Here is an 18,502-nt window from a genome sequence, read left to right as displayed (position 1 = left end):
CTGACTACGAACGTGCGAGATGTCACGCCTTAGCAATCGCTAAACCAACTTCCGAGGGTTATTGACCACGCTGGAGCATGATCAACCTGACCACGAGGGCCTGTTTCCTGCGAACAAACGAAGAACAAGAAAGAAACTGAGATTGCAATCGGGATATTGCGAATATAAGATGAAAGCTTTATTGATCAAGGTGGGGTTCTGTGACGTCTCGGTCTGGTTGTTGGACACAAACGAAGTACGCGAAGTTGCAGCTATGTCGAACTTTTAATCTAAACAAAACCCAAAGTCTAAACGATGCCCTAAGGGCTGTATATATGGAGGAAGAGGGGGGGAATTTCGTGGCCTTGAGGGTGGGGTCCGAAACCAACCCTACCTCTTGTTTCCCCACACATACAGACTCTAAAAATAGCCTATACTTAAGTATTTCGAAATTACATGGGCCTGGTCCATTAATAAGGTGACGCAACACCTAGAATAGCCTATGGACGAATATTATGAAGTGGCATCTTGTATATTTCGTCCAAGGCTTCATGCACTCCTTATGGCGGCTTCAAAGTCCTGAAATCATCACTTGTAACTCCGTTCTTGATCCCCTTGCGCATGCCATCAACTCCATGCGTTTTCTTGCTCCAATGTTCATCCTTCTCCAAGCTAGGCCCTTCATTTGTAAGCAAAACAAATGTATCCAATTTAGGCAGCATCATAATCTCATGAACATTAGAATCATTACCAAGAAACAAAAGTACCTGGTAATTTAATTGGCGTGCGCGAGCTCTAGTAATTGGTCCAGTATATGTAACAGTAGGGGCTGTGGGTGTAACAATGGTATTGATGTCCTCATCATAACCCAAGTTACCAAGGGACGGCCCCGCACGGTGCTCTAGTTTGGACCAACACTCGGAGGAGCACTGGCCTGGCGGTTTAAAATAAAGATGACCCTTGAGTCTGCAGAACCCAAGGGAAAAAGGCTTAGGTGGCAAATGGTAAAACCAAGGTTGGGCCTTGCTGGAGGAGTTTTATTCAAGGCGAACTGTCAAGGGGTTCCCATAACACCCAACCGCGTAAGGAACGCAAAATCAAGGAACATAACACCGGTATGACGGAGACTAGGGCGGCAAGAGTGGAACAAAACACTAGGCATACGGCCGAGCCTTCCACCCTTTACCAAGTATATAGATGCATTAAAGTAAACAAGATATAATCATGATATCCCAACAATAACATGTTCCAACAAGGAACAAACTCCATCTTCACCTGCAACTAGCAACACTGTAAGAGGGGCTGAGCAAAGCGGTAACATAGCCAAACAACGGTTTGCTAGGAAAGGTGGGTTAGAGGCTTGACATGGCACTATGGGAGGCATGATATAGCAAGTGGTAGGTATCGCGGCATAGCAATAGAGCGAACAACTAGCAAGCAAAGATAGAAGTGATTTCGAGGGTATGGTCATCTTGCCTGAGATCCCGCAAGGAAGAAGAATGAGTCCATGAAGAAGACAAACGGACGAAGTCGAACGGATCCTCACAACTCCGGAACGAAACCGAAGCTAATGAGAGAAACAACCCGGAAAGAAGCAGGCAACATGGTAAACAACCATCACATAAACATGGCATGATGCACAACCAAGTATAATGCATGTACGGTTTAATGAAGCATGGCATGGCAAAGTGCACAAACAAAACTACAAGTTAAGTGGAGCTCAATATGCAACAAGTTGCATATTGACGAAACACCACAACAATTATTTCGTTCTCTCCCGTTTAAGTACTCAACAATATTAAATGTTGATTAGCATGGCAAGGGGTGAAGCATATGAAAACTACCTATCTAGGCAAGTTTAAATGAGGCCGGAAACAACGAACAACAATTCCGACAAATCCCCATATGCAAATATTAGGTTTGGTACTGTTCTATCCTAAAGCATATTTTAGAGTTGTTAAACATGCAAAGTAAAGCCACCATGATAATCTATGCATTTTTCTACCCCATTTACATATAAAGATTATTAAGTTTGGAGCTACGGTTATTTAGTTATGAATTAAAGCATTTTAGCATGGCGTAGGAGCAAATTTAACCAAACATCATTTTAAATATTTCAAACATAGATGAAAGTTACAAATTATTAATATACACAAAATTTTAAGCAAGTTTCATATATGATTTGTTTTAATATGATGCACCATTTGTGAGTTATTAAATGTATAAACAACATGGGTTTTTCTGTAAAACTGGTGGTCTTTGGATAAAGCTAAAATCGCAGAGGAAAAAAACAGATCTGGGCCAAAACTGGCTGGCCCATTAGTGCAAGGCGGGGTGCTGGATCTGGGCTTACCATGGGCTTGGCCCGTTCGAAAAAATAGAGGAGGCCTGGCGCTGGGCCTTGGGGAGGCGCTAGTCTCACGCGAGCAGAAACAGGGGGGCGGGCGCCTGACAAACGTGCTTCTGCTCGTTGCAGAGGAAGCGTAGGCGGGCGACCGGGATGCGGGCAGGCGATGGCGGAGCTTGGCACGACGACATCAACTAGATTGAGGTGGAGGGAGTCAGTCCCGGAATGAAGTAGGCGACGCAAAGCGCTGGAGAGACGCTGTCCATGGCGGAGGAGTTCCATGGGCGGCGGCGATGTTCAGTTTCTGCAGGGAGGCGAGGACGAAGCTGATGTGCTCCACGGCCACGGCGGACGCGGGACTTGAGGAGCTCGACGCGGGAGGCAAAACAGGGGACGGATCTGAGGCGTGGGGCAGAGGAGGTGCGGGCGAGTTCCCCATGGAGGTCCAACGGCACGGGACGGGTCATGGACTGGTGCTCCTGCAGGGGAACACGAGGAAGATAGGGAGATTAAGGCAGAGAGAAGAAGAATGGGAGGAAGGAGAGGGGCAACGAGCAGTTCCTGCTGGGGCTCCGGCGAGGCTACGCTCGAGGTCGTCGACGCTGCACGAAGATGGGGGAGCTCAGGTTCCTCCTGATCTGGACCTCAAGCGAGGCTGCGGGCGCTAAGGCTGATGACGACCAGCGTGAGCGAAACAGGGGGTACAGGGGCCCGACGGCACACTTCGGCGGGTGATGGCGCGAGACTTGGGGTGGATTCACCGGGGATTGGCCGGAATGGAGCAGATCAGACGGGGTAGTCACGGATCCAACGAAGAGCGGCGACACTTTGAGCTCCTAATGGCCGGGAGGCAGTGCACGGACGCGAGGAAGAGCTTGGTGGTGCGGGAGGATTTGGATCGAGGCTGCCGATTGGGGTGGTGCTGAAAACAAGGGAGAGTGGCGGCGGCCGAAAGAGAATGATGGGACAAGCCTCCTCGAATTTAGGGTTGGTCATAATATATCTCAGGAAGATTATGTTAGGGGCTATCTCGTCTCTCCGATCAAAATCGGACGGTCAGGAAAAATAAACTAGGGAGTCCAAATAAGAAAATGGTGATGTTTTATAGATGTTAGGGGATGATCCGAACCCAACGGTGACGACTGCCCGGGTCAGGTTCGGGTAAGTTTCGGACACACGCGAGGGGTCGATGCACTGTGCAAAGAGGGGTAGGCTTGGCCTAGGCTGTGTAGTAGAGGTCTCAGGCTGAGAAGAGAGACAAAAATGCAGCCCGGCAAGGTTTTCGGAGACCGAAAACGTCCGACGTTTGACCGGCTATATTGCCGCTATAGTTTAACGGTTGGGCTATCAAACAGACTCTGAATGCGATGAAACTTGGCAGGCGGTCTACTGACAACATAACAACACCGCACGCCAACTTTCAACCCAAACCGAGAACATTTTCTGGCCACTTATAAAATAATATTTCGGACGTGCCGTGGGCGTGTGCGAGTGTGTCTGGGCTCAGAACGGACAACGGAAGGAACGGGGAGAATGAAACGGATGCAAGTTTTTAGAACATGGTGATGCAATGCACATGATGACATGATAAAATGCAACACGCAAGCAAATGACATGGCAACGACGGCGAATAACTGGAAGACACCTGGCGCATCGGTCTCGAGGCGTCACATAAGTGTTCCAGCCAGAGTCCCTACGGAGTGGAGTTCATCACCGTCGCCGCTGTTCCGCTGCTAGAGTTATTCCGCTGCATCGTGTTGTTCTGCTGCTTGCATGGAGAAACTGTGGCAGGCGTAGTGTTGCCGTGCCAATGTAATCCCCTTGTATCCATATAGCTTGTAATAAAGAGCTGATTTGTTCTATGCTAAGCAGTGTCGTATTCCAGAAGACTTCTCCTTGATCTCTAGGCTGGAATAAGGGGCGTTCCGGTTTCCCTGAGCTGGGGTGCCACAATAACCACATCCTACCCATAAGCTTAAATAGTCTTGATCTCACAGGTTTTGAGATTGCTGAGTCCTCGTGACTCACAGATACTTCCAAAATAGTTGCAGGTGCCGATGATACCAGTGCATGTGATGCCACCGAACTCAAATGGGAGTTCGACGAGGACCTTGGCCGTTACTACGTGTCTTTTTTAGATGATCAGTAGTGGTGCCTAGTTGGGACGATCGGGATTTAGCATTTGGGGTTGTCTTCTTTTCATTTGGGTTCGTCAGTAGTCGGACTTTGTGTGCACTCTGAATGATGTATGAATTATTTGATCATTGTGATAGATGCAAAGGTGTCCCGTCTTTTGATGAGATGGCGGCGATCGTTTTGGAGGAAGCCGACTTTGACGATCTGACTACGAACATGCGAGGACGTCGCTCCTTAGCAATCGCTAAACCAACTCCGAGAGGTTATTGACCATGCTGGAGCACGATCAACCTGACCATGAAGGTCTGTTTCCTGCACGCAAACGAAGAACAAGCAAGAAACTAAGATTGCAATCTAGATACACTACAAAAAAATACACTTCCGTGATGATACATGTTTGTCACAGTAGGGCACATTTTCTGTCATGCATGTACACCCATGACAAATTTATGACAGAATCAAGATAGTCATACATGTGCTGTCGTAGAAGTGTTCCATGACATTACCAAAATTATCATCACGGAAGTGTCCACTTCCATGACGATAAATAGCGCGTCACAGAAGTGCTTTCGTCAAGGGTGACCAACACGTGGCATCCACCGTAACGGAACGCCGTTAAGCTATCGGGTCCAGTTTTGGATCCAATAACCCGTTAATAGCCCCGACCAATGGGGATTTTCCACGTGTAAAATCATCATTGGCTGGAGGGAACACCTGTCGGCTCGCCGTTGGGACAGATGTCATCCACTCATTGGACCCAAAGCGCCTATGATACGTCGACACGTGGCACGGCCCAACAGAGGCCCATTCCTGTGAAAAGGCCGGCCCGTTTGACTAGGTCAAAAGGTGGCGGGCGGGCCCACGGCAAGCCTGTTAACGGCCTGTTCGCATATAGCCCATTTATAGCCTGCTAACCCAGGGCCCGTTTACGGCCTATCCGAATTAGGCCCAGTAGCGTCATCTGGGCCGTCCAATATAATTCCAGCCCGTTTTAACTTCCGGCCCATGTATGGCCCGTGATGTCTTTCGGCCCATATGAGGCCCTTAGTAACCCTCGGCCCATTAACGACTCGTGGTAAAACTGGCCCATAATGAACAGTGTATCACTTTATACCCATTAACGGCCCATTATACCGTTGGGCCGTTTCCAGACCATGTTATCTTTCGGCCTTCTCAGGGCCCATTTATTCTTGGGCTCATTTCCAGCATTCATTTACTTACGACCCGTTACAGGCCTTTTCTGCTTGTGGGCCAAATTCAGCCCATGGATACTATCGGTCCGTTTGTGGCCTGTTAATCAGTTGGGCCATTTTCATAGCATCATCAAATGCGACCGATTAACGGCCCGTTATGGTCAGCCCATAAAACGTACGATTTCCACTCTAGCCCGTTTACTGCCCGTTATACGGCCTGTACAAGGCCCATAGATGAGACGACCCGTAGAAGGCCCATTGACCCGAAGGCCCATTGATCCGACGGCCCATAGAAGGCCCATGGATCCAACAGCCGATAGAAGGCCCACGGATCCGACAGCCCATAGAAGGCCCACAAATCCGACGGCCACAGAAGGCTAGGGATCATCCGTCCTGTAGATGGCCCATGGAACGTACAATGAGTTGGCCCACGTTTGAACGATATAGCATATTCAAAGAATTATCCTACTCTATACTATCACCTCTAAAAGCATACACTATACAATAAAGAGACTAAGGCATAGAAACGTAGAATAATCCTACACTATACAATAAAGAAATTACAGCCGATTATACCCACTGGGCATTATGGTTCGGCACCAGTGATAATAAAGCATACACAAACATCAAATTACATACACTGGGCAAATACAGCTCATACATCATGGACATGCATCAACATAACTTACCATTTGAACTATAATCTCTTCAGAAAATAGGATTGGCCGGATTTAGATAGCACGAATTTCAGTCTGCAAAATCTCCAATTCCTTCGTTGTTACCTCAGTGTCTTGTTTCATTTTTTTGACTCCTCCATCTAATACCTGCATGTCTAGTCTCAAATTGTTGATTGTACGTTCAGAATCATGTACACGTTGTCTTGCCACATCTAGTTGATGCTCGAGAACATTATCACATTCCAATTCCAATCCATAATCATTCGGTAACGGCCATGCCGCACTGCTCGCAGATCTTTGTGTTGATGTCACTTCATCCTGAAATGTTTCTGTAAGTACACATGACTAGGGCAAAAATATAGTTACAATAGTGAAGCGAGCAAGACAGACTATTTTGTACATGGAAAAACAGTACTAACAATAATGTTACACGTCATGAAGCATAAGGAGGTGATATTTTAAAAATTATAAAAAGGTAGTCTATGCAGCCTGCATACAGAAATCTCTCTTAGCTCACCAGAGGAGCATGATGTTGGGGCCCAATCCAAAACACAGACAAGTTACAAATTTAGACAGCACATTGCGTAGAAGTAAGCAAGCAGTTGGCCATTCTGTAGCTCAATTAAAGTCTTAGGGAGCATAATGAACAGTAGAGGATTTCATACAAACATACTACAACAATCAAAACTATTCAATCATTAGCCTAGTATAAACTAGATTGTGAGCCTCATTCAATAATAGTTGGTTAATAGACTTCAAAGCTTCAGGCACTCTTCGGCAGAGTAATTAAATGGTAAGGCCTTTAATTATGTCAACTAATAGTTATACAAGTACCCAACATCAGGCATCATTCTTTGGGCATCTCATTAACTGAGGACAAATAAAGCAATTGAAAAGAGCAAATTAACTATGCCTGAAACAAACAAGGAATTGAACTGTTGAGTTGGATACAGTGACTTACCTTAACAGGTTGAAGAGGCTCACCGCAGCTCCTACTTCTCTTGCAAGGCTCCTTCCTAACATCTTGTACTTGGAAATCCTCAATCTTATCTTCATTGCACCCCCTGTGCAAGGTGACACAAACTAGTTACTCGTCTCCTTGGAAGATAAATATGCATACTTTCCAGTCTGTGAACACAAAAGGATGAGATTATAACAACAACACCACATAATGAAACATGCCGCATCTCTTGCACTTGCACACAATGAAATGAGCATTTACTATGTCTGCACTAGTAAAAACTAGGCATACCTTCGAACTGGATCTCCAGGTACTCTTGGAGAGCCTACTTTAGTGTACAGCCAAACCTTTATGTCACCCATGAGTTAGAAAAGGCCCCACTACAGCAACCCTTAGTGTTTAAATCGTTGACAAGCTCTGTTAGAGTGTTAGTTCAAGAACAACAAGTAATCAAAGCAAACAATCCTAGTATGGCTGGCTGATGCAAACAAGCAATTGAATAGATGTGTGAGCAAATATTACATATAAAGAAAAGAAGCAAAGAAGGAGGCTTAAAGGCCATCACTTGACTGACCAGATTTAAGGGGCATTTAAACATCATGTGCAACGTATGAACTAACATAAACATTGCATATTCCAGATTCTACAATGGAATGCACATGTATTAGGTTATGCCATGTATGATGATGCCTAAATGTACACTATAGCAGACATGAGTGATTCATCATTGCACGCACAATTGAATTGCAGGTTAAGGGCCAGTTCTATTCCGCCTTTTCAGGGCTTATTGTCAAAATAAGCCATAAAAGATGTAAAGAAGTCATTTTTGAGTTATGGGCTTGGGCTTATCTAATTTCGCTTTGGAGGGGGGTATTTCAGGTAGAACCTCACTAAAAATTGAAGGGAAGGGGAATAGTGAAATGACTCTGTTGTCTGCCTATATTACACTCAAAATGCAACTGGTGATGTCCGCGTCACACCTCACCCTCAAGTAAAAACAAACACGCAAGCATTCATTGCCCCGCCCGCTTGCATCTCCTCTCCCCTTTCCCTCTACCTTGATCCCCTGCCTGCAGCACTATGGTTCCTCCAGCAAGACGTCACCACTAGTCCCATCTGGACTGGTCCTCGACGATGCTCTGTCCAGCTAGGCTACATGGCCGGAGGTAGGGGAAAATCTCCCTAGCTGCTCCTCCCTCTAGTGCCGCCCCTCATTCTCATGGTGTCCAGCAGCTGCTCCACTGTGGTTCGTCCAATGCACTACTCTGGCAGGCGCTGCACAACTACGGCTGATGCCAAACTGCGGCAGAAGGCACCTTATTCCCCCCCACCTCCCAGGCCATGGCCTTAAGGTGCTGTTGAAGGATGAGCTCATCCAACAAGGTGAGGATCTCCTCTAATTTTTTGCCCAATTTTCATTCTGATCCACTATACGATGAATTGCTATGAGCTGCTTCTGCTGCTGCTATATGATGCATTGCTATGAGCTACTCTTGCTGCTGCTATATGATGAATTGCTATGAGCTGCTGCTGCTATATGATGAATGGCTATGAGCTGCTGCTGCTATATGATGAATTTCTATGAGCTGCTGCTGATGCTATATGATGAGTTGCTATAAGCTGCTCCTACTGCTGCTGTATGATGAATTGCTATGAGCTGCTCCTGCTGATGCTATATGATGAATTGCTATGAGCTGCTCCTGCTGCTATATGATGAATTGCTATGAGCTACTCCTGCTGCTGCTATATGATGAATTGCTATGAGCTGCTCCTACTGCTGCTATGTGATGAATTGCTATGAGCTGCACCTGCTGCTGCTATATGATGAATTGCTATGAGCTGCTGCTGCTATATGATGAATTGCACACTACTGCTGCTGCTGTATGATGAGTTGCTATGAGCTGCTGCTGCTGCTATATGATGCTTTTAGATGGTGCTGCTATATGATAATAACCAGCCACTTGGACCATCGAATTTCAATAAATAATTGTCTTCATTTAAATGCGGGTCATGCGTTTTTCGTTTAAATTAGGCAATGGGATCTCTATGGAAAACATTGACCAAAGTAGATTGTGCCAAGTAGATGGTATCTTTGTATTTGCATTTTGAGCAAATAGTGATGGTCTGTTTTCCTATCATATTAATTACTGCACTGTGTTCAATTTGTGATGTTTGCAAGTCAAACTAATTTTCATATGGGCAGCAAAATGAAAAAATATAATGCAATCTAGACTTTTCACTTATCATACCAAAGACAAGATGAAAACACAATGAAAAGAACTGGTTGGCTTATTACATGGAGCTTATATTCACATGTGCTTATTTTCTTAGGATAACTCGTAATAACTGTCCCTAAGAAACTTGGCCAATAGAACTGACATACAAATAACATGTCACGATGATTGCAATGGAGGAGTGACGTACCATAGCACACTGTATAGGCTCACCGCTGGCTCTCCTTTTTTTTGCGATGTTCCATGAAATTGCCACATACATCTTGTATCTTTTCATTGTATAACCCAATCTGCAAGTTGGCACGGCTAATTTTGGACATCTCTACATGATAATACATTGCATATCCCTTGCGCATATTTAAACCACCAATTAATGATTGTGTGCGTAGCATAAACTAGCCATGACTCTGTGTGCTGGACTAGCAGGAACTCTAAGGGAGCCTAATGTAGTGTACTGGAATTCCTACATGCCGCCTATTATTTTGTGTAATGTACTGCCTCTGTTCCTAAATATATGTCTATGTAGAGATTCCAGTATGGACCACATACAGATGTATAGCATTTTTGAGTGCAGATTCACTCATTTTGCTCTGTATGTAGCCTATAGTGGAATCTCTAGAAAGACTTATATTTAGGAACGGATGTACGAGGTAGTATCATGTATGACATCTACATATCTAATTTAGCAGCCAGTAGTAGAAATCATTGTCTGCACAAAGGGATTACTGGTCGAAAATCCTAGCAAAGCACGCTGGCAGGCACAGAACAATACAAGAGAGAGAGACATGCTATATCATCACAATGCCTCGGTCCAGGATCTTGGTTGGCCAAGCTGTTAGATCCAGAAGAAACATCGTCCTTGTAGTTTTTGCCAGCTGCATAACAGGCAACAGCGACCTGTTAGTATATTTGAAGTACATCGGGCAGGTGATGCTGGACGGGTTTAAAGGTGACTAGTACGTAGGCCGTGGCGGGTGCTTGGCATCTTGCCAGACAGTGGGAATCAGTTTAGAAACGTTAAGGGTGATGACGCTGCGCTGGCTGTTGGGGTCGGGTAAGGAGATCTAAAACCGTCGAGTAGGGTGTTTCTGGAGCGGCTCCAGTAGGGTGGACTACGGTGTGGGCGAAGCGGATCTGTGGCCGTGGATGAGGGCGTAGGTGAAGTTGCTCCGATGGTTGGGTTAAGGATGGTGTCGACGATGCGGATCTGCGGCCATGGACGGGGTGTCAGAAGGTGCTCCGGTAGGTTGGATGAGGGTGCGAGGAAGCGGATCTGAGGCCATGGACTTGTGAGTTGGCAAAGCGGCTTCAGTAGGGTTGAAAATGGTATAGGCGAAGCTACTCCGGTGGGGTTGACAATGTTGTCGGCGAAGCGGCCACGGTAGGGTTGAGGAAGGTGTCGGCGAAGAGGATCAGAGGCCATCGATGGGGGCGTCGGTGGGGCGGCTCGGGGGTGGACGATGCGTCTCCGGTAGGGAGTACGAATGAGCCGCTGCAGATGCGCTGCGGTTGACGAGAGTACCGGCGAAGCAGATCTGGAGCCATGGACAAGGTCGACACTGAATGGGCTGTGGTACAGTGGTGGATGAGCAGTCTACTTGTTTCTAGGGGAGGTGGGAGGGGTAGATGCGGCCGCAGAAGAAGATCCAGTGAGGTGGACGCCGCTGGCAGTGAATGGGCTCTGGTACGCCGGTGGATGAGCAGTCTAGGGTTTTGAGAGGGGAGGGGAGAAAGGCCGATGAAGTACGGACGGCGTGATGTGATGCTCTGGTGCTGTGGAGTTAGTCGTTTTTACGGGAGAGGGAGAGGAAATGGGGGTGCCGTGTAGTGGGGGGGAACCGGAAGTTACCAAAGCAGGCTTGGCCTATTATGTAGATGAGGGCGGTATTGTAACTGTTGGTCTCCGTGCACCAAGGACAAAAGGGGAATTTCGCATGCTAAAGACTAAGGTGGCGAAAATTTTAGGAGGCGGGAGATTTTGCCGCCCGCGGGATCGTTCGTATCCAGTTTCAACTAATTTTGGACCGTGCTAGCGGGAAGGTCATGCGAGACTGTGTACACGGGGCACGTGTTAGCAGTTAATAACTGGTGTGTCCACCCCAGAAAAAAGACAATAACTCGGGATGATGCGCCGATAACTTGGACGTTGGCATGGGCGCGGCCAATCGTACGGGTGTAGTGGCGCGTTCATAAAAAAGGGATCAAACGCTCAGCCTATGTATTTCTCGTGTAAATAGATAATTTAGTGCAATTGGTTATTTACTTTAAACATAATGCATTGACGTGTTAGTGTAGAGGCGCACAAAAAGAAATGGATATTGTAGTCCGCTACTTAAAAGTGTTACCTCATATGATTACATAGCCTCCATTACATAAATTGTGTACCCGTTGAATTCATATATGAATATTACATATATTACTTCATAATAGAACCTTAAATCATCCTAGACTAATGATTTTGAATGCAAGAGTAACAATGGTGCATGTACATGATAGCTACATTGGTTGTTTGAAGAAACATCACTGTAACTTTGGCATGCACAACTGAAAAGGTTTATTTAAATATAAAAAATGTGATATGTGAGTGTCCAATCTTTATAGCGTTGAATCGATATTGTACCTTTGGCCACGATACAAAGTAGATATTGATTTATGTTCAAGCGATGCACGTCCCCGATCGCTAGATAGTGATACGTGAATGAATTGTGCAATCTCTCTCACACGCATACATATCTCATTTCCCTGTGGTCATCGAAATCACACACGCGCACTTTGTGTATTTCTCTCCCTCCGTCAAGGTTAGAATTCATCTTTCTACACCATCCTACAAGTCTCTCACACAGGAACACACACGCTCTCTCTGTCGAACACGCCCACCCCTTTAATTCTGCCCACCCACATCCACTAATGTCTCAAAGTATAATAATGTCTCTCACACATATGCCTAAGGTTAACTTGAGTTCCGGAACCATATGAATACATACAATGGGATTCCAACAGAGCACCTTTTTTTTGAGATTTCTCTCTCTCTCTCTCTCTCTCTCTCTCTCCCACACATTGTTTCTCGCTTCATTTTTTCGGCACTTGCATGCACACAATTTTGTTTATCTTCGTGATGCTTTAAGTATGCCACGCATAAATGCTATCTACCTATCCCTTAATATAGCTAGATATGTGTCACACAAACTCCTTCTCCCTACTAGCAAGATGCCCATGCGTTGCACCGAACATCAAGATGCATTTGTACGAGTAGTTTATCTTGTGGGAGAAAAGGATGAACGAGGGAATGCCTTATTTGCAAACGCGGCGAGGGGTGTGGGTATCTTTTTGCAAAATTGCCACAGTTTCCTTCCTATCCGCCGGGTATAAATCGGATGGCCTATATTGCAGGATGGCAGGAACACCATCATCACCAACTCTGTTTTTTATAAGAGTAGGGATATGTAAGTGGCACTGCCCCCCTCCGCCCCCCGACACACACACCCACACCCACACAACCACACACACACACACACTTCCCAACACCGAAGGAGTAGGGTGACATCTCGAGCTTGATACTAATCTATCGACTGGCTTCTCTCTCAAACACACACACACACGCACACACACTACTCGACACCGAAGGAGTAGGGCGCCACCTCGATCTTGATAGTAATCTATCTACTCCTCTTTCAAACAGACACACATACACACACTCACTAGTTGTGCCTCTGTGCCTGCCACGCACACTCTCGATACGTCTTTCTCTCCCTCCCCCACCCCAACAATGACATCAGAAGGGTGACAACTCAATCTGATCGTAATCTGTCAATTGGTTTCTCTCTCGAACATTGTGTCTCTGTGCCTCGCTCAGTAGCCCCCTCGATATGTAGACTTCTCGCGCATGCACAGTTGTAGTGACGATGACGCTCAACCTAGTGTGCCTCATTTTTACCGGCCTCACATGATAGTTTTCACCCTGTTTTTTGTTAATTAACAAGGCAACCTTTTCTTTGTTACTACTAGTGAATCTGAAATCATTTGGGGCAGACATAAAATATACCACTTCAACCCAATTATCGAAGTAACTATTTTAAAAGAAACTAGCTAGATGCCCGTGCATTGCACGGAACATCAAGATGCATTTGTATGAGTAGTTTATTTTGTGAGAGAAAAGGATGAATGAGGGAAGGCCGTATTTGCGAAAGTGGAGAGGGGTGTGGGTATATTTTTGCAAAATTGCCATAGTTTTCTTCCTATCCGTTAGATATAAATACGACGGCCTATATTGCAGGATGCCACACACATCATCATCACCAACTCTATTTTCTACTCCCTCCGTTCCTAAATATTTGTCTTTTTAGAGATTTCAACAAGTGACTACATATGGAGCAAAATGATTGGATATACACTCTAAAATATGTCTACATACACATCTGTATGTGGTAGTCCATTTGAAATCTGAAAAAGACAAATATTTAGGAACGGATGGAGTATAAGAGTAGACATGGAGATATATCAGTAGCATGGTCTACAACAAAAATGTGCTGGACCGGTTAGCACCGGATGCTCGCAACGCGATGACATGGGTTCGAATTCTGTCTTTAACTTTAGATTTTTATATTATATATTACATATTTAATATATACTTATTTCGCTACTGTACTGACAGTGGAACCCAAAGAGTACTTAGAATACAAGATTAAGGATGGACTTGTTTCTTTTTCACTTTCTGTACAAAGCTGTAGCTACCCTGCAAGTCACGTGTACACTGTACATGCAATTAACTTTTTATAGAATGACAATCATACACGCAACTAACTCAAATGGATTGGATGTCACTCTATTATTTCCAGCATAAGAGCATCTCCAACGGTAGCCGATAAATTTCCTCCCGTTTCCTTCCGCGGAGGATGACATCAAACGCCAGCGGCATACATTTTCACAACTCTAACCAACTAGATGAAATTCGTGCAAACACAGACTGATTTCATATAAGCACGAAGGATTTCATATAAAAAAGCCGGATCTTCATATAAACATGATGTATTTCATTACATTTACATGAACTAAGCGGTGCCAATCCGGCTATCTTGGTATAATTAATAGTCCCTCCGTACGGAAATACTTGTCCTAGAAATGGATGTATGTAGACTTATTTTAGTTATAGATACATACAATTTATCCATTTTTAGAACAAAAATTTCCCGCCAGCTGGAGAGAGAGTACATAATCTAAATGGCCGCCCGTGAATCCCTTTGTCTTCCTCATGTTCGGCAGACACTTTGCGGGGTCGAAGAAGGTCCTCGAAAGAGACGAAGAAGCAAAGAAACCACCTCAATGCGCAGTCGTCGCCTCGGCGGTGGCCTTCATGGGGCCCAAGTGGCGGCGGCCTCCCGTGTTCTACTTCTCCTCGATGATGGTGGCGGACATGGAGAAGCTGGCCACCGACTCGTCGCTGTCCACGCACCCGGCTTCTGTCTCTGCCGCAGGCACGGGAGGTGCGCCCACAGACACGGAGACGCGGTACGACACGGCAGCGACGACGCCCATACCGGTGTGCTCGCTGCCATGCCAGCGTGGAGCAACTCGCCACTCCTCATCGAGCTGAACTGGAGCGGCGAGTTGCTGAACCACGCGCCTGCTTGGGGCGGCAACTGGCTCCGTCGGGCCAAGCAAGGTTGGTGAAGCACCGAGCGGCCTCGCCCGTATCCGGAGGGCTCGGCGGGCCACCCAGCCGGGTAATATGCCACAGAACGGCTCCTCAGAAGCCATCGGAAGAGTGGAGAAAATGGTGAAGGCGGAGATGGGGGAGCGGCGGAGGGGTGCGATTCTTGCCCGCTGTCTGTCTGGCCTTGGGTAAATAGAGGGCGGATGGTAGGAGCTTGGCCGGCGTCTGGCCTCATTTAAAATGAGGGCGGACGGGAGGAGCTCGGCCGGTGTTGCGTTTAATTTCGGCCCGCTCATGAACGGACGTGTGGCCGCAGTAGGTTTCTCGGTTTGCATGCAGGTTTAATGGAGGGGTTTGATGGAGGCGAGGAGGCGTGTTCAGCCGGGCGTGCAGTGGGTGGCGCAGTACTATTCGATTTGACAGTGGGCAGCGCAGTTCCCGATATGACTTTAATGCAGACGAGCGAGGGAGTAGAGGTTCCCGAAATGTTGAACGGCCAATGCATCCTCCTTCAATTAATGCATGAGGGAAGTAATGGGAGGTGGACCGGGAAAAGAGGCTGCACGATGTGAATGCAACGCAGTTTGCCCTCATATAAAGGCGCCCCTCCATTCCGATGCATCTCCACATCGTACGCACCTAAGCATTTGCGTAAGCACCTACACTAAGCGCAAAAGAGCTCACTCCAGACCCATGGCAGCGATGTGCGCCAGCGGCCAGTGGCTGTGCCAGATGGTCCATGACGTCGGCCTGCGGCATGACACCGAGGATTGTCTTCGGACGGTGTTGGAGACCGACTGGTAGATGGCTGCCGTCGAGGCCAACTACAACTCTTAGTTGGACCATATGATCTTTGCCACCACCAACAAGTTTACCGTCCTCAAGAAGCTTGCGAACGACATCGCCGTACTCCTCCAGCTCGCGCGCCCGGGCTCCTCATTGCCTGCCACCCTAATCGGCCTCCATGACCGTAACCTCTTTTAAGCACTGGTAACCCTGCGAATGCCCGCCGACGCCATGAAGAATGTCCACCTGGAGGTCGCGCTCGCCGCGAGGCGCCTCGCCCTGCAATAATTCGTCGACCTACACATCCACGTGTATGAGCAAATCATGTACATAGGTATCTACAAGGCCAGTGAGGACGCTATGATGTTGGCCTTCCTCAATCGGCTGGAGGCCTTGGATGCCTTTGCTGAGAAGCACCTCGACCTCGCCACAAAAGCCGCCGCTCCTTAGCCGCCGGTCGGTGGCCCGGCGCACTAAGTTGAGGAGGAGGAGGTCGTACGTTGATGGATGCATCTTTCTTCTTGCCTTCTGTAACCACCACTGCGATCGCATCATCATCGTGGCCTTAATTCTTATTGTGGTGTTGCATTCTCGTTCCAGTCAATACCGACATGTGCGATCCCTTTGCTTAATTATATGCATCACTGTAACTAGTACTCCATCCGTCAATTTATAAGTTGTGCTTACCTTTTCCATCAACTTCGTGCAACGCGCGTGCATCTTGCTAGAAACACTAGAACATGTCGGACCGCGTGTGACCAAACCGATGATGCGCCAACCTAGCTACTACATACCCTGCTTATCTGGCAGAAATAGCCCCGCCCTAGCGTTTCCAATCGTTATTTCTATCTATCGATCGTGCCAAGGAGCAGAACCAAAATTTTACAATTTATACATGTTTCTCTACTCCTACTCCTATAAAAGACTCAGTTGGTGATGGTGGTGTGTCTGCCATCCGTCGTTTCTGACCATTAGATCTGCATCTAACGGCTGTGAGGTAAGTCGTGGCATTTTTGCAACAATAGCCCACTTCTCTGCTCCAATTTGCAGAAAACCCCTTATTATCTTGAAAGCAACCACATCCCTCCCTCACCTCATCAAAACAGCCTGAGAAATATATACTCCTATAAAAGACTCAGTTGGTGATGGTGGTGTGTCTGCCATCCGTCGTTTTTGACCATTAGATCTGCATCTAATGGTTGTGAGGTAAGTTGTGGCATTTTTGCAACAATAGCCCACTTCCCTGCTCCAATCTGTAGAAAACCCCTTATTAACTTGAAAGCAACCACATCCCTCCCTCACCTCATCAAAACAGCCCGAGAAATATATTTTGAGTGAAAAGTACTCCCTCCATTCCTAAATATTTGTCTTTCTAGAGATTTCAATAAGTGACTACATACGGAGCAAAATGAGTGAATCTACACTTCAAAATATGTCTATATAATCCGTATGTGATAGTCCATTTGAAATCTCTAAAAAGTCAAATATTTAGGAAAGGAGGGAGTAATATATTAGGAGTATATCAAAACAAGAGTGATTTCTTTCAAGTTTGTGAACAAGTACTACTATTCTACTACTTTGGATCCATCGCAACGCACGGGCACATTGCTAGTAAAAGGAAAAGGCTTGCTGCGTTCGCGTCGCACTCCCCCCACACACGCCCGGGAATCGGGACCAGTCCACGGTCCGTCCGGCACGACACATAGCTTAGGGAAGACGTGTTGCCTAGCATTTTCACTTTCATGTGGGACCGTCGTTGAGCAAATCGACTATTGGCAAACCGCACCCCGCCCGCCGCCAGGTTGGAAAACAGAAACGAGGGGAAGATCTAGCTGTAGCACGGAAGCCAAGAAATTTGGTGTCATATGGGGCTCGTTGATAGAGTAGGAGCATTCCGTACTACTCTGCTCCTACTAGTACCAAGTTTGTACTATACAGCTAGTACTACCACTATACAACTAGTAGGTACGTGCACGACACAATATCGTAGGAACAAAAAATGGGAAGATCTTGTTTTGGGTGATTTATCTTTTTTTCTGTCAACATAGTATGAATAATATGATGTGGGGGGCACCCATGAAGCTTATGTGGTTTGGTTGCATGGCTACGAAAGGTTAGAGAGAAAAATAGATAATGTGTTTAGAGTGCACTCCACTAAACGGATATACTTTGGATCCATTGCAATGGGCCGACACATCTATATCTATACCCCCTATATAGTGTGTGAATAACTTTGAAAGTTGGTCGTTGGATGAAGCCAATTCGACGGCACAAAGATGGCAAATCCGAGCACTACTGGCCATTGGATATCATCTACATTCCACCAGATTCTGCCACATGTAGAATCTAGAAGACTCCATGGTTGAACTTCATTCATGACTAACTTTTCCACAATTAAGCTTAGGCAAAGTGTGTCTGAAACAAAAAAATGTGGCTAACAAAATGGCCACCACAAGTGTGGCAAGATTTGGCAAGAAGTTGAGTCTATGACATGTGGACCATGTAGCTAGAAAAGTGTGGCAAGCCACAAGTGTAGCAA

Source organism: Triticum dicoccoides, chromosome 4A (assembly GCF_002162155.2).
Source record: "Triticum dicoccoides isolate Atlit2015 ecotype Zavitan chromosome 4A, WEW_v2.0, whole genome shotgun sequence".
NCBI lineage: Eukaryota > Viridiplantae > Streptophyta > Magnoliopsida > Poales > Poaceae > Triticum > Triticum dicoccoides.
This window is presented reverse-complemented; position numbering follows the sequence as displayed.